At 48.0% G+C, this 24,061-nt stretch overlaps 1 long non-coding RNA gene across 3 annotated transcripts; it reads right to left on the reverse strand.

Moving 5' to 3' along the window:
- Positions 1-17,636: 17,636 nt before the first annotated feature.
- LOC124077197 (uncharacterized) lies at positions 17,637-23,195 on the reverse strand. 3 transcript variants are annotated; one of them, XR_006846568.2, is made up of 4 exons: positions 22,939-23,195; positions 21,699-21,793; positions 20,347-20,665; positions 17,642-19,524 (listed from the first exon to the last, which is right to left on the reverse strand). It is a non-coding gene; the product is annotated as an uncharacterized LOC124077197 (long non-coding RNA). The 3 variants fall into 3 exon arrangements; XR_006846567.2 differs by having other exon boundaries at positions 20,347-20,711; XR_009224637.1 differs by having other exon boundaries at positions 17,637-19,524; positions 20,347-21,793.
- Positions 23,196-24,061: the final 866 nt, after the last annotated feature.

Consider the following 24,061-nt stretch of genomic DNA (forward strand, 5'->3'; position numbering starts at 1 on the left):
TCACTTGAGGACCTATTGAAAACCGCCAAGATCCTTCAGAGCGGATCCTAGGAGGGCCTTACTCTTCTTAAGCACAACTTGGAAGTCTGCAAACATAACTGTATTTTTTCTGGCCCTATCTATAGCTACACAGCCAGATTTCCACTGAAGATTATTTGACTGGCACAGGGTTGTCTTATGGGTTTTCTGGGTAGTAGATCTCCAGACGAGAATTTGTGTACACCTAGGTCACTGGGCAGGTGAGGAAAACATGGCCGTATGGGTAGGGACCTGAGGCGGGCAGCCAAGTGGCCACTAAATTCTAGGTTAACCCAGTCACCACCAAGGGTCCCGGGGACTTCTGGGAGCCAGAGAAGAAGAGGTGCCCAGAGACGGCTCACCAAGGGGTGAAGCCCCAGCTGGGGTACAAATGCACTAGCCCTCAGCAACAGCAGACTACACTTTCAGCCTGAGTTGGTTCCCAGTAATTCCTCTCTGCTCTTCTGCAGGAGCCCCAAACTGGGTTCGGTGGCCAGAGGAAGCCCTCAGATAAAATAGTGCAGGGCCAGAGGGAGTTAGAACAGGGCCTTTTAAAAAATAGTGCTATTTGGTAAGTTTTTATTGGTTCTTTTTACTTATACATAACAAAAGGATTCAATCTGACATAATTATAAAAGCATGAAATATGATTTGTTCTAATTCAGTGCCCAGTACTTCCCCTCCCCCTCTCCTCCCCCCTCCCTCTGTTCCCTTCCCTCCATTCTATTGATCTTTCTTCTATTTATTTACAGTTTAGGTTTTTTTGAACTTAGTGTCTTGTGGATGTACGTGATGCTGAGCTCACTGTTAAAACCGTACATGGAGAGTCAGCTCAGACGAATCCCACTGTGTTTCCCTACCCCACACCTCTGCCCTTCCCTTCACTCCCTTTGTCTACTCCACTGATCTTTCTTGCTGAGAAATGGCCCCTGGCATTTTGCCAACAGTATTGGTTGAGAGGCGAGCCATTAAGATGATGCTGGATTGATTCAATTGTGTATTAGACCTTTACTGTCCGCCTCAGCCCGCTACTTTGGAGTTCTCGCGGGGATTCCTGGAGAGTTCACGTTGGTTGGGGAAGTGCCGGAGGAGGGATTTCCGATTGGTGTGGTGTGTCCTGGGAGAAGGCCGCGTGCGTGGCGTTCTCGGGAGTGCGGAGAATAAAGGAGTTCCTGTTTCGAACCTACAAGGCTGTGTGGCGGCTCAGTTATTTTGTGCCCAGCCAGACTGCGGCACTTTCTTCTATTTGTTTTTATCCCCTCCTGTTTATATGGGATTAGCTTCTGCATACTAGAAAAGTTATTCAACCTTTGATTTGGGGAACTAGCTTATTTCACTTAGCACGATAGTCTCCAGTTCCGTGAATCTACCAGCAAACGCCATCATTTCTTTTTGCTTTATGGCTGAGTTATGCTCCATTGTGTACATGCAAAGCATATTTTCTTTGTCCATTCGTCTGTCAAAGGGCACCTGGGTTGGCTCCGCAGCTGGGCTACTGTGAACTGTGCTGCTATACACAGTGGTGTGGCTGCGTCACCACAGTGTGCTGCTGTTGGAGCTTTGGATGTGTACGGAGGGTGGGCAGCTAGTCTGGTGGTTCCACTCTTCTGAGGCTCTCCACACTGCTAGGAATGGGGCCCTGAAGTGTTCACTGCAAGGACACCACTTGGCAGGACTGCAGCAGGCTCTGTGCTCAGGAGTGCAGTGCTGACATGATGACATGAGATGCTCGTGCCCCAGGCAAGGGGAAGCCCCTGCAAAGCAGCCCGTGGACCTCGTCCTCCATGGCAAAGCCTTGGGAGTGAGCCGACTCCTCCACTCCCCTCTTCTGGTCACTCAATAAAAGAACACAAGCAATCCTAGAGTCAAGACCAGAAAGGCTTGGCCACAGCTGAGGTGAGCTCTGGCCTCAGTGACTGACACACCCGCTGCCAGATGCCGTGGAAGCCTCCCCACTTGGTTAAGGCCATTTAAGAAACTTGCAAAAAGTTAATGCCAACAGATCAGAAAACGTTACGCGGACGGATTCTAAAGTTGTCCTAACATGAATTATTATGTCTGGAGTCTGGACCGGCTGTCCGATGACCGCCCAGGGGTGCTCGCCTGGAATGTCAGTCCCATGAGGACAGGGGTGTGCATGGCTTTGCTCAGTCCCAACCAGCTCCTCTCCTGAGGAGATAAAATCCCACAGTGGTGAGGACTCCTAGTGGCTAGGACCTCACCACAGAGGCTGTAGAGGGAGGCAGGACCGAACAAAAACTGTTATGCTCGAATTCAGGACCCCCAAAAGACCACCAGAGACCAAGATCAATGTAAACAGTAAAGAGATGTTTATTGCGAGCTAGCTCAGTCCTACGCACGCACACAGCAACTGGTGACACTGAGAGGCCCCAAGCTCAGGGTTTGCAGCAGTTTTATACATTCTTTGGAGAAGGCAGGGACCCCCACATACACCATAGCATCTCTTAGCAAATCATCACACACCGCGGGAAAATCAAATAACAACTCTAAAACATGATTAGCACATTCACTGGCGGGAACAAGTTGGGTAGGGGTGATTGGTTACTACAAGAGGGGGATTCGTTTGAACTGATTGGTTTAAGCCAAGAGGGGTGTTCATGCTGAATTTCATGGTTTCCCAACACCATAAACTACTGGGAGGGTCATCTGGCATCCCAGGTATTTCCCTGTCTCATGCTGATTGGTGGCTGCTAGGGGATTGGTATGGGTCCCCCATCTAGCCTGAGTTAGGGACACCTGGCACAGCAGATCTCTCCTGTTATTTGTAGATAAACCACTTAGCAGGGTGGGAATGTGCCTAGGAGTGCTCTGTGGGTCTTTCCAAGGACAAAGGTGATGTCCCTCCCTTGGACAGGCTTTGCTCTGAGGTAGAGGCTGGTTTTTCAAAACCACCTATTTTAGGACACGGGGTGAAGAAAGAAACCGGCAGAGGGGGACAGCTGTGTTTTCCACCTCCTGCTCTGCCCCTCATGTCCCTGTGGCCATGTGCTCTGGCTGGCCCAGCTGCAGGGATGGGAGCATTAATAACAGCAAGTCAGATAGCCCCTGGTGGAGGAGTGAGGTGAAGACCAGCAGAGGTCCACCACAGCGGCTCTCCCTTCTCCCCAGGCACTGGGGGGACACTGCTGTAGGTGCTAGCATGTGGCAGTGGTGTCCAGGAGGATGTGAAACAGAAATGAAATTCTCTGAAATTCTCCTCAGTCTTCTAATGCGGTGCTTTTCAAACTCTGGGAGAAGGGCTGGTTTTCTATGTTTTATTTTTTAAATTTCAAACCTACAGTGGCAAATAATTTTGTAAAGTATTATTAAGATGAATTACTGCCAAATAAAATGAAAAAATATATATCTAAAATATAAACACAAGTTTATTCCTGGCCTTAATATACATCAAATGGCTGTAACATTTCTAAGCTTTCTTTGCTCTGATGTATTATTTTATAATCTCCTTTTTAAAATCGGTGGGGAGGATTCGAAAATCCAACAATAATAAAAACCGGTAATCCAGTTAAAAACCAGGCAGAGATCTGAGCAGATGCCTCACCTGAGAGGGTAGGGAGAAGGTGGACAGGCCTGGAGAGATGTTTAGCATCATGGGCCAGAAGGCAACTGTGAGTTAAAACAATGCCACGCCATTTGCACCTATTAGAATGACGAAAATTTTTTAAAATGTTGAAAAAGCAAAGTGAGTGCTGGTGAGGATGCAAAGCAACTGGAACTCTTTCTCACTGCTCCTGAGAGGGCAAGTGATCTCACCCATTTGGAGGGCAGCTTGGCAGCTTCTTACAGAGCAGAACACAGCAATCCCAGCGCTAGGTGGTTACCCAGCTGGCTCTAAAACACGTCCTCACAAACCCAGCATGCCAATGCCACGCACATCCATTCACAGTCACCAAAAGCCAGAAGCAACCGGGGTAGACATCGGGCAGGTCCATGGAGGAGCCAACTGTGGTCCCTTCACACATGGCAACACGCATAGCAATCTCAGTAATGAAGCATCCATTCACACCGAGGAATGGCTGCTTCTTCAGTGTGCACAGCAAAGTGAAAGAAGCCAGGCTGGGAAAAGATCCAGAATGCACATTCCATTACACGACGGGGAGATGCCAGAGACTGTGCAGGAAACAGAGGGTGGGGAGGGGAGCCAGGATAGATGGTCTAGTGTCCCACCCGTTCCCCCAGGACTCAACTCTTGGAGATCCCGCGAAGACTTTTCCTTCTAACGTCCATTTGTTTAAAGTCTAACAGAGCCTCTCCAAGTTTGTGCGGGATGTGGAGCCCACTGGGAGTTCTCATCCCACTTCTCTTTATTAGGCTAGAAGTTTGGAAGAAGGGTGGAGGGCTCTGAGGACTGGCTGGAGCACACCAGGACGCCAAGTCTGGAATCTACGGCTTCCAGCATTTCTGGGCAATTCTTAAAGGCCACTCAGCAGGCATTTGGTCCTAGCAAAGAAAAGAAAAAGATGATGATTACATTATTGGTTGATGGGAAAATGTGGTCATCGGTGGAAAAGCATCAACCAGTGAAGGCAGCAGGTCAGGAGAAGCAAGACCGCGCCAAGGAGAGCGAGACAGTCCGGGCACAAGCCATCTTAGATCCCCCACCAGTCTCCACTAGGGGCTTGATTGAAAGACATTGTAAATTTGTGACATATACTGATTAGGGCAGCTTGCCAAGTAGGTGTGGGCTGAACCCATTAATCAGTCAGCGAGGAGCTGAGTATCGCTTTTATTTCATATTTAAAATCCAGAGATGGAGGTGGGATTCAGGGCCCTGGAGCCCTCTGCAGGATGAGGCCCACTGCCACCAGCCTCTGTGTGGGTTCTGCCCTCTGGGTTCCCCAGGGCCAGCCAGCTCCGCCTCTGCCCGCTCCCTGTGGTTTGCTCACCCCGAAGTAGTTCAGGGGCTACTTTTAATTAACTGGCCAATTTGTCTCTCCACCTGCTCTGGCCACTCCCCTGAGACTGGCCACACTGGGGAGCCGAGCTCCAGCCCCGGGTGCTGTGGGCTTTGGCCCTAGTGACCCTGGGGTCAGTCTTCTCAGGAAAATGTTACCAAGTGGATCAGTGCACTCCACACTGCTTTTCTTGCCTGATGATAGACTTGTAAAACTGGAGGGAATCTAAGAGATTTCCCCACCCAAAACCTCCTGATGAGGAAACTGAGGTGAGAGCCATGAATAACTTGTTCCAAGTTCGTGCCATTTTGTGGGTGAGTCCCTCTTCCTGCCCTTTCCTCTTCACCCCCTGGTGAATTCAGCCTCTGTGTCTAGCTGGCCTGGGTGCTGTGCCAGGCCACCTCCACCCTGCTGACCTATGCCTCCCCATCTTCCTGTCAATCACTGCCCCCTCTTATCCACACGGATCAATCTCCTAGACCTCACTCGCACTCTGTGGCCTTGTCCAGACCTCCGCTGCCCAGGACTTGCTGGGGAGCTCCCTCTGGACCTCCATACTGCAGGGTGCCCAGTGTGTGAGAAAGAGAAAGGCCAGTGCTCCATGTTCAAAATACAGCCTGTAGCCTTCACTGGGTTGTAGGATCCCATGATGGTCATTCTCATTACCGCCCTTACTCCGTCCGCCCCAATTTTAAAATGAGCCACCGGGTAGACTGCAACCCAGGCGCTCCTATCAGGGAGAGGGCGCGCAGTGTCAGGGTAAAAGCCTCGGACCACCCCCCAGGGGTGCCTGCGTGCAGGTCTTCTCTCCTAGCTGTCCTTCTGGGCTTTGTCCCCAGCTGCTTCCCAGCGCAGGCTAGAGTCCTGGAGGCACGGTTGCCACCTCTCCTGCTCTTCCTCATCCCCACCTCCACAGGCTGCTGCTGCGTGATTCCAGACATTCCCCTGCCACGGGTACTAGGGTACTAGCTGCATCGCTGCCTCCTAAGCCCCCTGGATTCCCCCAGCTCATGACCACCTCCACTGGCACTTCCTCCTGCCCCTCCCTCCTGCCCCTCCCTGCGGCCCCTCCTGATGAGCAGCCCTTCTGGGTCTCAGGGTTCAGGTGGACTCTGCCCTCTTGCAGTGGCCATTGAAAGCTGATTCACAGGACGTGGAGCAGGGGGGTTCCACAGAGCTCCTCAAAAGAAATGGAGCTGGCGGGAGCAGAGGAGGAGAACGTGCCCCCCAGTGCCTGATGGGCAGCTCTGCTGCCCACTGCACCCGCACACACCAGCTCAGGAGCCCAGGGTCCACCGTGGTTCTTTGTTCCATAGTCTTAACCTTTTAATTCTATGAAAATTCTGGTAGCGTCGCTGTAGTGGCAACTGTCAGGTTTTAACATTCCCTGTTTTCAGGTTTTAACATTCCCTGGCTCCTCTCTGGCTTTACTCCCGGGGAATGTGACACTTGCCCGTCATCCCAGCTACTCCAAAGGCTGAGCAGGAGGATCGCAAGTTCAAAGCCAGCCTGGAAAACATAGCAAGACTCTGTCTCAAAATAAAAAATAAGAAGGGCTGGGGTGTGGGCTGGGGCTGGGGCTCAGCAGTGGAGCGCTGGCCTAGCACATGTGAGGCCCTGGGTTCTATCCTCAGCACCACATAAAAATAAATAAAATAAAGGTATTGTGTGTGACTACAGCTAAAGAAAATTAATAACTAAAAAAAAGAAGGACTAGAGTGTAGCTCAGTGGTACAAATCAGTACCACTCAAACCCAGTACCAAAAATACATAAATACTCAAACGGCCTTACCACAGCCTAGTAATCTAAGTCCAGTCTGATGGGTTTCAGCAGACGAATTTCTGACATGCACCCACAGCCACGCTCAGACAACTGAGGGTCTTCCCAGTCACGCAGCCCAGGCCTCCCCTGGCCCCAGCCCCATTGCCACCCCGGTTTGATCTGCTTTTGGCCCCCCCCTAATTTTTTCAAATCCCTTCTTAGTGGGATCATGGTAACTCGCCACGTCCCAGCTGTGTGCGCCTCAGGTTGGATTGCTGACCGTTCTTCCCACTTATGAAGTTCCTGCTTCCCTTATGCAGTGTCCAGTTGACGACATGGACATGGGTGGTTTGGGTTTTCACTATGATAAATCACTTGGTTTGAATGCATACAGGTCTTAGATGGACATATTCCTCATGGGGAAAGGGCTAGAATTGGGGTTGCTGAATCATGAAGTCAGTTTATGTGAAACTTGAGACCAACTGCGGGACTGCTTTCTGAGGGCCTGCCGTTCTCCCAAAGCACCTAGATGAGCGTGTGGTGGACTCCCATCCACCCTTGCTTTGTGTTAAACAATGGGCACTTATCTCAGTTTCCAAGTATAAGGAACTCATGAGCAGGGTGAATTGGGTGGCTCCGCGTGAACTGGCAGAGAAGCCACCTACCACGACTGCTGTCATCTGGCAGCTTCAGTATGGTGGCGGGTGGACCTGCACTAAAACTCCCTGGCGTGGCTGCTGTCCCTCACCACTCTGGCCTCTGTTAGAAAGCTACCTGTCACCCTGCAGCTGGCTTTCCCCAGAGTGAGTGACACAAGGAAGCACTGGTGTAAGTCACCTCTGTCACATGAAGCAGCCCTGACGAGGAGCAGAGGACAGCACAAGGTTGTAAGTACCAGGAAGTAGGAGCAATTTGGAGACCGTCTGGAAAGAGGGCTACCACGAAGTCTGTAATGTCTGTCTAGAATATTGGGCCTGTGCCAGGGATTCTACCACTTTCCATCAACTAAGGCCCCTATTCTAGACCATTTCACAAAGTTATTGGCTGTGTCTCAAGAACCAAATCAACCCACGCCACATTTTTGTCAATGTCATTTGGTTTTCCCAATAACTTGAAGAATACCACCCTAACTTGTGTCCCATGAGAGGACTGAGCTGTCCCTTCTTCAGTCACTGGCCATTGGCAAGCGCAGCACAGCCACCCTGGGAGGACAACTGGCCTCCATGGGAAAGTGCTTTCTGTAAGGGAGGCTGCCTTGGTGTGGCCCTCCAGTATCCTACGGGCACCCGAGTCCAGCTGTGGGTGTGGCCCTCCAGTGTCAATCCTATGGGCGCCCAAGTCCAGCTGTGGGTTAAATCACTCATCAGGGAGACTTATTCCTGGCTCAGAGATGGAACAGCCACTGGCTCCTGTTTGCCATGGTTCCTTGGGTGGGTTCCCTGCCACAGATTCCTGAACCCACCATGCTTGTTTTCTTTGTTCATTAGCTCTGAAGCAATTCTAGGGAATGACCTCCCTATCAGAGTAATTTTCTGACATGGTCCATTACATGTAGAGTATTTCAGGTCTCCACAAAATTTGTGTCATTTAGTAATCGAGTCTCAATCAGTGATCAATAACAGGATTGTAGTTGTCTCTCAAAAAGAGGCTCTCTGGCAGCCACCTCAGGCCATTTCCTAATATGAAATATTGAGTGGCCATCACGGGTTGGCAATCAAGGGCTTTTGTCAAACATCCAGTCAGCGGAAGGACATGTTGCTGACGTTTTTGATATCATTTCTTCAAATTATTTTTAGAGATTGCTTCAGGGATTACAGCATGCATCTTTAATTTATCACAAACCTACTTAGAGTTAATTTTTAATTACTTCTGATGAAATGCAGAAGCCATGCCACAGAAGTTCACAAAATCGAGGAGAAGGAAATGCAGGCGTATTGACACACACGTGTGCACACACGTTTGCCATTTCTGATGCTCTCGCTTCTGTGTCGAGCATCGAGTTGCTCTGGGGCAACGTTGTCCCTCGGTCTGAAAGGCTGTCTTTAGCACATCCCAAGGAGCAAGTTGGCTGCGGGTGAATTCTGCCGTTCATCTGAAAGCGTCTGGACACTTCCGCAATAGAAGATGGTTTGGTGGATAAGGAGTTCTCGGCCACAGCCTTTTTCCCTCGGCTGTTCTAAGTCTGTCCTTTCAGTCCACCATCTGTCTTGCATTGCTGCTGTTGGAACGCTGTCCATTCACCTTATCACTCTCCATCTGCGTATAATGTCATTTTCTTGCTGCTTTGAAGACTGGCTTATTTGTTTCTTCCCTTCCTTTGGGGGTTTTGGGAATTTGACTGTGATGTGCTTAGTCTGGTTTCTTTGTTTAGTGTCTTCAGGATTTATTGAGCTCTGGGATCTGGAAGTTAAAGATTTTCATCAAATTTAGGCATTTCAGCTATTGTTTTGTTTTTCCCAAAATATTTTATCTCCCATTCTCTTTCCTATCTTCTGAAGCTCCACTTTTACATATGTTGGATCTCTTGATATATCTTCACAAACTCCTGAGGCTTGGTTGGTTTTTTCTTTAATCTTTTTCTATTAGTTTTTTTTTTTTAAGTTGCATAATCTCCAGGTTCAATGATTTTTTTTAAAGCTCTACTATCTAAAGCTTTTTTAAGGTATCTGGGATAAAAATTCAATTTCTTAAAGAAAAAAAATTTAAATTCAAATAAGTTCTCTAAGGTCAATTTTTTTTACCTTCATATCCTTTTATTTTATAATAGTAATAAAGAAAATTAACATTATTTCTTCCATTTTTATTGCAAAATATTTTTTCAGAAGTAACTTCTGTTGGTAATTTCTTGTAAGTGCCTACAGCAAAAAATTTCAAATAGCAAGTCAAAATATATAGTGAATACATATTTAGACTTGTCCATATGAGTGCTAGCTTTATCTCATCCAAGACATTCCTGACTGACGCTTCTTCCTGCAGAAGGGCTTCCAACGGTTCTTTCAGTGAGGGTCTGTAACTGGTCAATGAGTCCCATTCCTTGCCTGAAAATGTCCTTATTTCATCCTTAATCTTAAAATGTAATTTAGATACAGATAACTGTAGTTTGTGGTTATTTTCTCTAAAACCTAAATCCTTCTCTAAGTATCACTCGGTCTTCACCTTGACAACCTTTATGGTTTGCATTTTCATTGTTCACTGTGAATGTCTCATGACCTTACATGGGCCTTCCTCCTCAGACTGTGCTGTCTAGTTGGAAAATACTGAGGGACTTTTCTAGATCTTTCTTTATGTTAATATCTAATTTACTTGTATTTCTGCCATATTGTATATTTGATAATATGTTAGTCTTATGAAATGTGTTGGTACTTATTTTTATGGCATAGTCCACATCTTATATTGTTGAGTGCTCTTTGGCTCTAAAAATGTACAGAGTGATATTACTCTGTCTGGTGATCCATGGATGTCAATCAGATCGAGTTGGATTATTATATTATGGACATTTCATTTAATTGTCCTTTCAATTACTGAGAATGTGTTGTAAAAAAAAATCTCACACCATCGTTTTGGATTTCATATACTTCTTTAAATTCTGTTCATTTTTGCTTCATTTTTAAAGCTTTATTAGTAAGTACATACACATTTAGGATTTTTGCATCTTCATTGTTTAGTTATCTTTTCATCATTATAAAATATTGTTCTTTATCTTAATAATAATTCTTAGCTAGAAATATATTTGTGCAATATTTATGTCTACACTAGTTTAAGATACAAATATATTTTGTATGATATTAATGTATAGACCCAGATTTTGTTATGTTTATTGTTTGCCAAGTATGTTTCTCCATTTTTGTATTTTTTTCTCCATGTATTATGGACATTTCATTTAGAGTCTTTTAGAATTACTCAGAGTTTCTTAAAAAAAGCATACAGTTGGGCCTTCCATTTTTTTGTTTTTTAAATCCAATCGGATAACATGTGCCTTTGATTCAAAGGTTTCAGTTGTCCCTGATGTTGATAGTAATACAGTTAATCTCAGGACTGCCATTTTGTATTTTTTATTCTTTCTCATCTGTTTTTTGGTTTTGACTTTGTTTCTTCAGGGTCAAACAGTGTCATAACTTTTTAATCTCTGATTTAAAGAAAACAAAATGTGCTATACCCATTGTAGTCTACCTGGATTTGATTCTGAGTTTTTTTATATTTTTCAAAAATTTCCTGGGTAGGAAATTACTAAATTGTTTGCTGTGTGTCAGTCACCTAAGTACTTTACATGCTTTATATGATTTATTTATTGTTTTTTCTTTGTTCTTCAGTTACTCCTACCATGAATTCTTTTGGTATGATTGAATTTTTATTATTTCACATATTTCTTCTAACGGGTTTTCCATACATCTTTTTTACTACTTTAGAGACACTTAAAGGGTTACATATAATATGCATCTATAATCCATCATAGTCAACTTAGAGTTAAGAGTATATCATTTATATAAAATTCAGAAATCTTGCAACAGCGTAATTCTGTTTGTCTATCTTGCCCAACATTTGCCTAGTTTCCTGCCATGTTACCATTTGTTTTATATTTTACCTGTTATAGATCCCAAATTATGACATATTTATTCAACATATTATCAATTAGCTATTAAAGACACTCAGAGGAGAAAAGTCCAGGGTGCCCATGCCCTTTGCCTGCATGTTCTCACACCTTAGATTCCATGCTTTGACCCTTCATTCCAATGAATACCAATGTTTTTCTGCTTCGATTCCAGCTATCCCTGCAGTGTATGGACTGGACCATTTTCAGAGAAAGCTAGTATGGATGTAACTCTCACCAGTGCTTTATTTTTTCTTCCAATGGTCAAAATTTCTCCAGTTTCAGCCTTTTTTTTTTTAATTCTTCAGTAGCTTCTAATAGTTGTGGTTTTAAAAAATATTTCATTCAGAGTTTGTCATTGTTATGTGTAAGAAGGTTAATCTGATAAGGGCATTTCACTATTTCTGCATCTGAATCTCCAAGAACTCTGCTTAAATATTAATTGGTTGATGGGTTTATGGTTTACCAGATCAAGTAGGCAATAAATATTCAAACCACAAACCACATGAGAATCGGCCTGTGGTTACAAATTCTCAGGTACAATTCTTTGTATCCAGAACTCTTGTTACAAGAGACATTTCCAATTGTGTGCCAAAGTACATTTTTATTCACTGTTTCATTGTGATATGTGGTGGTCCAAAATCCAACTGTCATGGAGGATCTTACACCCAGCAACACAGCCCGCTTTGATGGAGGCCTGGGCTCTCAGCCCTGTGTGGCCACTAACACCCAAGCCTTTGACTGGTGGTGCTGGGCTTGAACCCAGGGCCTTGGGCTGTGAGGCAGGCCCTCTGCAGCTGCACCACACCCCTGCCCACCTTGATTCTCACCACATTGGCTCTCTCCAGGCAGTCAGGAACAACATGCAGGTCTGTGTTCCAGTTTCTTCTTGGATTTTCTTTCAGGTTAGACTATTTACTTAATATGCCATTTTAATGTCTAGGGCCACCCACTGGATACCTAAAAACAGACTTGTGGAATTTTCCATCAACACTCCTCCTCCATGCCTAGATAGGCCAGTACACAGCATCACTATTCACCCACTTTCTCAACTGCTTTCAATTCTGCTCCAAGAAGCATCTCAACTCTGCCCACTCACCTCCCTTGGCTGCATCCTCCGACCACCAGCCCCTGATGCCTCTTACTTGGTTTGTTGCAAGGCCTCCAACTAGGCCCCTTTCTACTCTTCTGTGAAAGGCCAACTAATTGTGTAAATGGAGGTCATGTTATGTCACTTCCCTCCTTCAAGCAGTCTAATGGTGCTACATTGTTTTAATGTAACACTCAAACTCTGGCCCTGGGCCTGAGGTCCAGCATCAAGAATCACCTATCCCTCCCATTCCAGCTTCCAGAACCAGGCATGCTGGCCTCGGACACTTCCTTTCGTCCATGATTTAAAAGAGTCATTCTGTATGTTGGAGACAGAGCACTTTAGGTCAAAGCCTTGAGCCTTCCAGCAGTAAGAGCAGCATCCTCCCGTGTGGTAACTGGGAACGTGCGACTCCAGCCCACAAGAGCAGAAAACACTGGTCTTGGGTGGACACTTACAGTTGTTGCTATTATTTGAAGCAATGAAACAGTTTGATAGGACCGAACATTTTTAGATTTCTAGGAGAAATCTTTCCATCTGATGAAACATTTGAATTTCTCATTTATAATATCCATCTAGAGGGCGGTCACAAACCTGTCCCCTACCGTTCAACTCAGCAAACCCCTCGGGCTTCAGCGGCAGGCAGTCTGTTGTCACCACCCAGTCCTGAATTACAGTGCAAATAAACAAGCACAGCAAGGGACCCAAACCCTTTGTTTATGGATAGAAAGTCTGGCTTCCTGTAATTGTCTCAGTCTCACATCATGAAATATTACCCTACTTTTGATTCTTTCACAGACACTTAAAGAGAGTAAGCTCACCCTTGGCATCTGGACCACTCCCAGCAGAGTGATGCAGATTTGGGGCCCTGGGACACACTCTGGAAACTCCTGACCTGGGGCGTCTCTGGCTAGGTGGAGCTTTGAGGCTGTGAAGTGGTCTGGAACCAGCTTGCTCTTTTCCTGGGACTCTGGAATTCTGGCACATTCCAGGATGGCGCTGCTAACCAGCCTGTGCTCCTGTGCACCCCAGAGTGGCAAGCTATTTTCTGGTGTAGCGGTACCATTGTATGTTACTGCAAGCATGACTTCGTGCCTATGTGTGTCGCTGTATGCAGAGCTTGCACAGAGACCTGGTAGGGCGGGTGGAGGTGCTGTGCATCCTCACGCCACTTGGTGCTGCACCATTACTGTAGTGATTCTGGCAAGTCCTGTAGCAGAATCCTGTTGTGGTCTGAATTTGCACTTCTCTGATGGCTAAAGATGCTAAACATCTTTGCATTTGTTTCTTTGCCATCTGCATATCCTCTTTGGTAAGATTTCTATTTATGTCTGCATATTTTCTTCTTGAGTTATTTACAGGTAAGAGTTGAGAATTTGTATGCAGTCTGTATAGATACTAGAACTTTTATAAAAAAGCAGTTTCCAATATTTTCTCCAAGGATACAGGTTGTATTTTCACCCCACCTGGGTCCTTTGCATGGTAGAAGTTTAATATTTTAATGAAGTTTATTGCTTTTGCTGTCTACATATTGTAGTTTCACAGTTAACTCTAACATCCTTTTGCCTATCCTAAATACCAAGGATTTTCTTCTACATTTTTTTTGTAAGTTTTGTAGTTCCAATTTTACATTTAAGTCTGGTGAATCAATTCTTGTATAAAGTGGATGTGTGTTAGGTCCTGGCCCATATTTTTGTCCAGAGATGTCCAGTTGTTCTAACATCATGGGTTGGAAAAGCTGTCCCTCCCCCCTTGAATTGCTTTTGCACCTTTGCCAAAACTCAGCTGGCTCCACGTCTCAGTCCCATGAATCTGTCTGACTGTTGCACCCCTAACTCCAGAGTCTTGGTTAGTGAGGGTATACAGTAGGTCTTGAAATCAGGCAGACTGACTCTTCTCTCTTTATGCTTTTCCAAAATTATTTTAGTCATTCAATTCCTTTGCATTTCCATATAAATTTTAGAATAACCCCATCTATACCTATTAAATTTTTCTGTAAGTTGTTAAGTATCACATTAAAACTGTAAATCAATTTGTGGAGAATTGACATCTTTAGTGTTGTCTTCCAATCCTTGAATATGGTCCTCGTATCCTGAAATCTTGCTGAACTCACTTATAAAGTGTAGCATTTGTAGGCATGTTGGGGTTTACTACGTGAGCCATCAGAAAGCCTCTCTCTCTCTCTCTCTCTCTCTCTCTCTCTCTCTCTCTCTCTCTCTCTCTCTCTCTCTCATCCCTATCCCTTTTTTTCCTGGCCTCATTGCACTGGCTAGAACTTATCGTCCTGTGTTGAATAAGCATGATGAGAACAGACATTCTTGTCTTATTTCTAATCTTAGGAGAAAGCGTGCTGTCTTTTACAATTAAGTGTGATGCTAGTTGTAGAATTTGTAGATTCATTTTATCAAGATGAGGAAGTTCTTATATTCCTATGTTTATGAACCTTTAAAAATCATTCAACTTTGTCGAATGCTGAACTGCATCAGTTGATAAGATCATGTGACTTTTCTTCTTCAGTCTAGGAACGTGGTGTTGGACATTCACTGACTTTCCAATGCAGAGATGGCTTTGCACCCCTGGAAACACGCGCTGGTCCCTGCCGTCTGTGCAGCACACGTCGCCTCTATTGCTCCTAGAGCATGGGACCGAACCAAGCACAAGGGAAAACGATACAATCCAGAGTGGAGGGGACTGTGAGCCATGGAGGCCAGCACTGGGAGCACAGCACACTGCCTTCCAGTGAACTTGTGTGACAGCAGAAAGGCACACTTTGGCATAGAGACTAAGCGGATCCTACAGCACGTCCCTGAACCAGAAACTGCCTTTATTATCATCATCCAGTGTCATGTCCTATCTATACTGTGTGTGCTGTGCTTTATACAATTGGCCCTGTAGGCCATCTGTCACACCAACATCAACACACGAATGATGCTTGTGCTGTGATGTCATCATGACTATGACGTCACCAGACAGGATGGTTCCAGTTTCAGCATGTTATAGAACCACCGTTGCTCACACAGTCCATCATTGACCAGAACACCTTTACTTGGTGTGTACAATACGCTCATGAGGTTGTGGGTCTGTAGGTTTCTTTCTTTACTATCTAGTTTTAACATTAATGTAATATTAACTTTAATATTTTCTGATATGTGATATTTTAAATATTTTCTGTGTCTAGTGTTAATATCAATGTGACATTAGCTTTCTAAAATGATTTTGCCAGTGTCCTCTCTTTGAGTTTAATGTAGGAGTTATGTTGATTCCTCCTTAAACCTTTTCGTAGAATCTCCAGTGAGGCTGTCTGCACCTGGAGGCTGCTGTGCGGAGTGTAAATGGAAACTCAGTTTCCTTGATATTTATAGAGCCATGCAAAATGCCTCTTTCTACTGAGTCCGTCAGTGGTAGTTTGATTCTAGAAGTGACCCATTAAGGTATCTCGTGTGTGTGGTGTGTGTGTATGTGTGTGTGTGTGTGGTATGTATGTGGTATGTGATGTGTGTGTGTGTAATGTGTGCTGTGTGTGTGTGTGTGTGTGTGTGTGGTGTGTGGGTGGCTATTTGCAGAATCAGCTCTATTCCTTGCTGGAGGTGGGTCTACCCGGGTTTTCCACCTTTGATGGAGGTGGGTTCTGCAGGGGTGGTTCTGTTTTCACTGTTGATGTTGTGACTTACATTTGTCCCTTGGCCCTTGTCAGTCTTACTGAGATCCATCAATTTTTCTTTTCTTGTTTCCCTGATGATCTCTGCTTTCCTCTCATGGACTTCTGCCTGGTCCTCGCAGCTTTCTTTCTTCTCCTTGCTTGGGCCTGGGTCATTCTTCTTGTCCCAGCTGAGCTGGATGATGGATGTGAGCCCGGCTATGCCCCAATGCAAGCCTTCAGTGCCACACATTGCTCTTCCACCACGACCTTTAACGTATTTCCATTTCCAGGACTCCGTGTATACTCTAGTTGTCTTGAGACTTTCTTTTTGATGTGAGGATTACTTAGAAGTGTGTTGTTTTGGTTTAAGTGTTTGGAGATTTTGCTGTTATCTTTCGTTTTTTGGTTCCTCATTGGATTCCTCTGGGATCACAGAACACTCTGTATCACTCCAATTATTTCAAGTGTGTTGCTGTCTCTGTCTAGTGGCTCACTATGCAGTTCCCACTGGCGTGTGTTCCTGGATATTTATAAATGTGCAGAGGTGACATCCTTGGATCTCTGCGGCTGGGTGTCCTGTGAATGTCCATCAGGTCTGTTGCTTGGCGGAGCTTTGGAGACCCTCTGCACCCTTGCTGGTTTTCTCTTCAGTTGCGGAGAGGGCACACAGCTGTAAGTGTGGGTCTGTCCATGTTTCCTTCTAGGTCAGTGTGGTTCACGGGTCTCGCAGGTGCTTTGCTCTGAAGGCAACTCAGCTGACAATGGTATCACCCGTTCTTCTTTCTTTTGAAAATAATTCTTTCTTGGTGCACTTTTTTATCCTTCAGTTTTCAACAGATCTATACTACTGTGCTGATAGCCAGCATATGATTGGTCTGTCAGTCCTTCAGCTCAAACATCCCCAGGAGCCTGGGAAGTCAAGGACCAGGGGAGCTGCGCCCTCCTGCCTTGCTGGGGGCCCTCTGGGTGGACAGCAGCCTTTCCTGGGTGCACCTCCTCCCTCCAGGCCGGACCCCAGGGGCCTCAGCCTTACCCCCGAGGATGCACCCGCCATTAAGACACAGCATCCAGATGGCCAGGTGGTGGGTCGGCCCAGTGTCTGCAGCTGGGTCTTAGTGCCCACTCAAGTCGGCAGCTCCAGTTCCAGGTGTTGGCCCCAGGCCATCTGCCTGGACATGCCAAGGGGCCTAGCCAGGCTTGGCCGTGTCTCGAGACGCAGCACTGGCCAGGAAGCGCCAAGATGGTTCCGACAGGATTCATCCTTTCCACGACAGCCACAGCCTCTCCCAGCATTGAGATCGTTATTGTTGCAGACTCCGGGTCTCTGGCCCCCTCAGGAGGACTGGAAAGCACTCAATACCAGCTCCTTATCTAAGTGCCTAATGGACCTGCATTGGCGGGGAACCGTGACCCTCTCAATGTGATTGCAAGTGTGGCCCATGAATCACGTAGAATCAGCACAAATCATAACCTGCCGGTAACGCTTGTCAAGGCACCAAGACACGGGCAAGGTAAAGTCAACTGACGCTGTTCCACCCACAAATCCAAGCTGCAGCAGGAACGGTTTGCACAGAGACACAGATCAACTGAGCAGATGGCTGGAGACTGAATCCCACCCAAAAGCGACTGTGTGGTTGGGGGCTGTGGTGCACCTATGATTCCAGTGGCTCAGGAGGCTGAGGCAGGAGGATCACATGCCGAAGGCCAGCCTCAGCCACTTAGCAAGGCCATCAGCAATTTAACAAGACCCTATCTCAAAATAAAAATAAAAGGGCTGGGGATGGGGCTCAGTGGTTAAGTGCCCCCATGTTCAATCCCTGGTACCAAAAAAACAGACCGTGACAGAAAGGGTGTCCTGTGTGTGAGGGGCCCTTCCCGCTTTACAGTGACCTCACTTTCTTGCTCCCACTTAGGAGGTCAGACCATCCCTTAGGCCCTCGGCAACTGGCATGCCGAGCCACATGACGGCATGCTAAGCCCGAGGTGCCTCCCTCTCAGTGGACAGAGACATGTCCCGGCCTCTGGCCAGCTGCGGGAGAGAGACTGACCAGCTCCCGGACTTCCACTGTCTTTCCTACACACTTAGACGCAACTGCTCAGTCATCGTTTCCCACTCACATTTCAAGTCTGGGCTAGGAAAAGGAATCCTGTTCTAGAGAGTCTGGAAGTGCTGCGTGCTGTGTGTGGGTCAGACTCACGGCAGACACAGGACTCGGGACTCTTGGAAAGACCTGAGGCACTTGGAGTGGAGAGCACTTGGGTATTGTCCAGCCCACCTCGACTGATGTGTGTGTGCAAACGTGGTCTATCCCCAAGTCTCCACGGAGGGGGACCTTCCTGGGGAAAAATGTACTCATGAGCCACACTCATCTCCTGCTGCTGGTGGAAAGCTCTGAGAAGCATTTACACCCTGTGATCAAAAGACCTCAGGAGAATGATTTCAAGGAAGGGTGTGTATTTGGGTCTCACAGCATCAGAGGTCCAGTCCAAGGCCGACTCGCTGCTCTGGGCCCCTGGTTCAGGAGAACAGCATGGCGGAGGGCACAGCACAAACTACAGATTTTCATCGTATTCTTCTTCATACCAAACCCTCAATGTTTTAAAAAATAAAGTCAGCTTTATTGAAGAAAGTTTTTGATAAAGGAATTAAACTTTCTGATTTTATCAAATCTTGACCCTCCAGTGCATATCTTTTCAATATTCTGTTTGGAAATAGAAAGTTCTCATAAGTCACTCTGCTGGATACAGAAAACAATAGCCGTCTTAGGAAAAAGCAACGACACAGTTACCTGAGTTGTGCACTGACTCAACTACCATTTTCAAGGAACAGCATTTTTTATAGTACCTGAGAGAAGGACCAACAGGTCCCCATGATTGTTCAGATGACCGATCAGAAAACATTTTCCTGAAAACAAACATAGGTAAGCATATGACTTTAAGAAAAGCAGCCGACAATGTTTCTAATAGGAAAAAAAAAATACAGCTTTCCAGGAAAAATAGAAAACCTATTCATCATGGTGAACTTGACATCTTCCCAGTACAGACTGCGTTCTGACCCGACCAGTGAAAACGGACGTGTGGGGTTTGTGGTAGATGTCAACACTTGGAGAATCTGCCGAGCTCTGTGAACCCAGTGCAAGGTTGCAAAACTGACTATTTAAGGCCAAAGATCCATTCAAAGTGCAAGGCAGATGGATGGACTGACGTCATCAAATATGGAAAGTTCCCTGGGATGGTTCAGCTCTTCCATGCAACTGACCTCAGGACACCACCTTCTCTAGTGTCCTGGGTGAGGCCGGGTTTCTTCATGCCTTCGACCAGAAGAGCAGAATAAGGTGCATCCAGAAGCTTCTTCCATCACCAACGAGGCAGCAAGAGCCCAGGTACTCAGGAGGCTGAGGCAGGAGGATGGCAAGTTCAAGGCCAGCTTCAGCAAGTCAGCAAGACCCTGTCTTGAAATCACAAATAAAAAGGACTTGGCACGTGGCTCCTGGTAGAGTTCCCTGGGTTCTGGGAAAAAGAAAAAGAAAAAGCAAGGCGACTGAATAGACGTGATTGCACAAGGCAACACGTCTTCTCTCACTAGTCTTTTTCCATCTGGGAAAACATAGCTATTTTTCATGAAAAATGTTTATTTTGTGAGTTTTAAATGAATTTACATAGATATATTTTTTGGAGTTTTATTAAATTTCTAATACGATAAATTAATATGAACTGTTTAGAGTCCTCAATGATTTTTGAGTATGTAAACCGGCCCTAAGACCAACCGTGTGGAGAACCACCCTCTGGGGCCTGCAGCAGAAGCACTCTCAGTGAAGAGCCCCCGCAGGTGGCAGTGGGTGACATCAATCCAGTGAATTGGGGACCAAGCCATCCACAGTCTCGTTATGTGAAGCTAGTTTCTGTCACTGGAGCTAAGAATGCATTTCCTTTGAGGGTGGCGCTGCATTGGAAGAGGTGATTTATCAAAGGCCACAACAGGACCCTAGGATGCCTGCCTCGGGCACCTCTCCAGGGCTGGAGGGCAGGGAGGGGGTGCGCGGGAAGATGGCCTCCCCTGTCCTGGAGAGAAGCCTTGCCAGCCCCTTGCTCCCCGGCCCTGCACCCGCCGCTGTTCTCCTCAGCACCTGACCAGGATCGACCCCTTCCTGAAGGAGCCCAGGCAGCACCTCCCAGCTCATGCCACACCCAGGGCAGGAGGTGTGGGAGGGAAGGAGGAGAAGGTGACTCTTCCTGAGCCACAGAAGGACAAGGCTGCCCACTGGCTGAGGGTCGCTGGCTGAGGGAGAGCAAGAGACAGAGAGAAGGAGAACCATCAGAAGCCCCTCGCACCTCGTCAGAAGCACGCCGGGCACAGACTCCTGGGTCGACTTCCTGGACGTGGCTGTCCACCTGGCTCAGGTGTGAGGATGCAGGGATGAGTACATGAAGTGACCCGGCCCGGCCCCGAGCCACCCCGCACTCAGGACTGATGATGACAGAACAGCTGCAGGGGCGTGGAGGAGCACCAGGGCGGAGAAGCCACCAGACTTGCTGCTGAAGGAGGGGCCGGGCCTGGCTGGGGGCCATGGAGGTTCCATCCAGCACCAGAAGGAAATCAAATACACAAGCACTTGGTCCTCCAGGGTGGGTGGCCCCAGACATGAGGGCACTACCGGGAAGAAATATGGAGTTCCTCTGGTCATGCAAGCCGGACACTGTAAGTTAGCCAAGGAGACTTACTAAATACGCCTTTGGGATTTAATATGCTAATGAGCTTCGGAAATCTCTGAGAGGGTGAATTAAAATGAAGTTGTCCCCAAAACTTACCTATCAGCAGCATTGTTTTAATGTGGCATCTTTTACAACTTATGATTTGGGGAAAAATTTGGAAAATGCTGCTCTTCAAGATACAAGTGATAATGGGAAAAAAATACTTGGCCACGTCATGAGCATGACACAGTCAGACGCTGGCGGGAATCACAGAGGCACTCATGGTTTTTGAGATAACTCCAGCACCTCTGCACGTCCCTGCCTGAGTGTTTATTTGCATAATCAGAAGTAAAACCTAGAAACTCAGGTATCTGTCATCCCAAGGAAGCCACACGCTGTGCCAGTCCCTCCTCGGAGCTGTGGGCAGCACAGAGCTGGGGCTCAGTGGAGCCACCCATCCAGCACTTGGCCACAAGGGCCGGACCCCAGCCCCTGCGCATCCTGCAGGGCGGCCGGGAGCTGCTACACTCCAGGTCGACCCTCATCCCCAAGGCCTCTCCATGTCCTGTGAGAAGTGTCCCTGAGGCTCCTGCTGCTAACCCAGCTCCACCAGGAGAAAAGGAAGGCCGCAGGGAGCCCAAGGGGAGCAAGCACTGGCCCTGCTCCTGCAGCAGCTCACCCAGCCCAGCAAGCCCGTGTGCAGGCAGGCCTCGCTCCACAGATCACTCCAGCTGCCCAGCTGAGACCCACATCCTCCTGCTGAGTTTGCATGGGAACAGACCAAGAAGGCAAAGGGGAGAGTGGGTGGGCACGCACAGGAACCAGGGGTGAAAGTCACTCCCTGTGATCTGAGAGATACTAAGGGTGGGGCCAGAAGTACCTCTGCCTGGGACCTCACAATGGGCCATCCGCTCCATCGTTCCTCTAAGCATGTGAGCACTGAGCGCAGACTGGCACGTGACTCCCAGGCATGCCACGGAGCCACTACTCACCCAGCGTCCACACCCACCAGGCACCCTCCAGCTGCTGGAGACCCAGGAATAAGCACGTGAAACTGTTCCCAGAGTCTGCATCTGGCCATGCTTATCTACAGTAAAAAGTGTCAGGTGTTAGTTCACAGCCTGCCCAGAACTGGGTTGGAACAAGAGGTTGTTGGGGGGGGGGGGTCCAGGAGATGGAGCCCAGAGCTGGGTGGAGTAGGCCAAGACAGGCCCCAGATAGCGGGAAGGCAAGAAGTCTAAAGACACCCAGCTGCAGACCCAGGGAGTGTGTGTATGTGTGTGTGTGTGTGTGTGCATGCACCACGGCCCACACAGGTCTGGACACCCACATGTGTGTCCACGCACCATGTTAGGGAAGGATATTGAAAGCAGGCAGGCAGAAAAACCAGGCACGTTCGCCAGCCTCAAGGTTTGTCCTGGGCCCACCCCAACCAAAAATGATACAAGAACAAGACATAAATGGATCCCAACCAAGCACTTTGCTGAGCACGGCTGCCGTCCCCACGGTGAGTCTGATGTTCCATTAACCACGGACGTCGGCTATGCTAATTGCAAAGGGCACCTGGGAATTCTAAGATGGCGCACACTTTTAATGGGGGAATAAAAATTCTGAGGCTGACGATATAGTTTTGAAATAAGTTTGGGGAAGTAAACTGGTGGAAGAAATTTGGCAGGATCTTCAGGACTGCTGCCTGGTCTAGACAGCCCCAGAGCTCGTGCCCAGGCCCCCGACCCTGTCCCAGCATAGCGGACCCCCCCAGGGAGGGCCCTGGAGCCAAGGAATCAGGTGACCTCTCGGCATGGGGAGCTGTGGGACCCCAGTGGAATGTGTGTGGGTCTCTGTTTTGCAGAGCATCTCATCAGTTGTCAAAAACTCAGGAGGGATTGTTGTCCCCCTTCTAAAGATGCAACATCAAAGGCCACAGGACAATGCGTCCTCCTTCTTCCCTGTCCCACAGGTAGACTGAGAAGTAGTGTTGCCATGGAAAGAGAGAAGAATAAGACAGACAAACAGAAAGAAGCCTCTTGGGGAACCACAGCTCTGCTGCCACGGCCCCAGCCACCCCCCCACAGCTCTGCTGCGACCACTCACCACCATTCACAGCTCTGCGGTGACCACCCCAGCCCCCCCCATGGCTCTGTGGTGACCACTCCACCACCACCCAGCGGCTGCAGAGTGTCTCCCTAAAACGTCCAAAAGGGTACTTCCCGTTCCTCCTGCTCTCCTGACCTCTTATCGTGACTACTGCTCCTGAGGGGTGGACTCCTGAGTCCCGCTGGGCTGGTGACTGGCTTGTCCCCTGGGAGCATGTCAAGGGACACCAGGCTTGGGCAGTGAGCTTCCCAGCAGCAGGAATGGAGCAGAGGCTCAGCTGTGTCCCCACCCTAGTGCCCAGAGCGGCTACGGTGTCCTGTTCTACCTTCTCGAGAGTGTGAGGGTTGCTAGCAGGTTTCAAGGACGTCTGTCACTCACTGTCACACCACTGAAAACTGATACTGGAAACGGGGTTGCAAGGAAACCGTTCCAGTCTGCTGCCCAGGAACGCAGAGCTGCCAGGCAGGTTTAGGGCGGCCAGCTGGGCACCCTGTTCCCAGGCCTGGGACCCACTGAGCCGACGGCAAGGCCACAGAGGAGCTCATGGTCTAGACCATGGCGAGCCATCCGACGGGCTAGCAGTCCCTACGGCCTTCCCAGGGGTGGAGCTGGTCAGTGGAGTCTACTGGACAGCGAGACAGAAGGCAGGCGAGGAGACTGCGGAGGGCCAGACCCAAGTGTCCGTTAGGCGCTCGTGCAGATGGCAGTGGTCAGGGTGTGTGATCGTGAACTGATCGGGAACTGAGGATCGCAGGCAGGAGTCAGAATGTTCTCGGAACATCCCCCAGGACGAGCTCATAGGCGGGACCCCGAGGCTCCTTAGAACTACTTGGCTGTGATACCGCGCTGGCCACTCTCCCACACAGATCAAAGAAGCACCCAGAGCCCACGCCCAGCTCCAACCCACCACGGCCCACTCCTATCGTGAGTTCATAAGAAAAACAGGAAACTATGGGGGAGCCCAAGAATTTCCTGTGCAAATCAAATCCCCCAGAGGGCTAGCTTTGCTCTCAGAACCCCCAGGCAGGGGACTGACTCACAGACATCTCAGCGACATTCCTGAAACTGGCCTTTCGCAAATATAGCTCCCAAGACACAAAACCAGCAGAGAGCCAAGATTTTACAATACAGGGGCTGCAAGAAAAACCCCTCACAGTGACATCCACCCCAAATCTCCAAGTACAAGTATCAGGGTCTTGGTGACAGCTGAGAATGCACAGGGACATTATCCTGGGCGGCCGGGAAGGACGATGAGCCA

This window comes from Marmota monax, unplaced genomic scaffold (genome assembly GCF_021218885.2).
Source record: "Marmota monax isolate L192 unplaced genomic scaffold, Marmota_monax_Labrador192_F-V1.1 WCK01_AAM20220418_F8-fsc00254, whole genome shotgun sequence".
NCBI lineage: Eukaryota > Metazoa > Chordata > Mammalia > Rodentia > Sciuridae > Marmota > Marmota monax.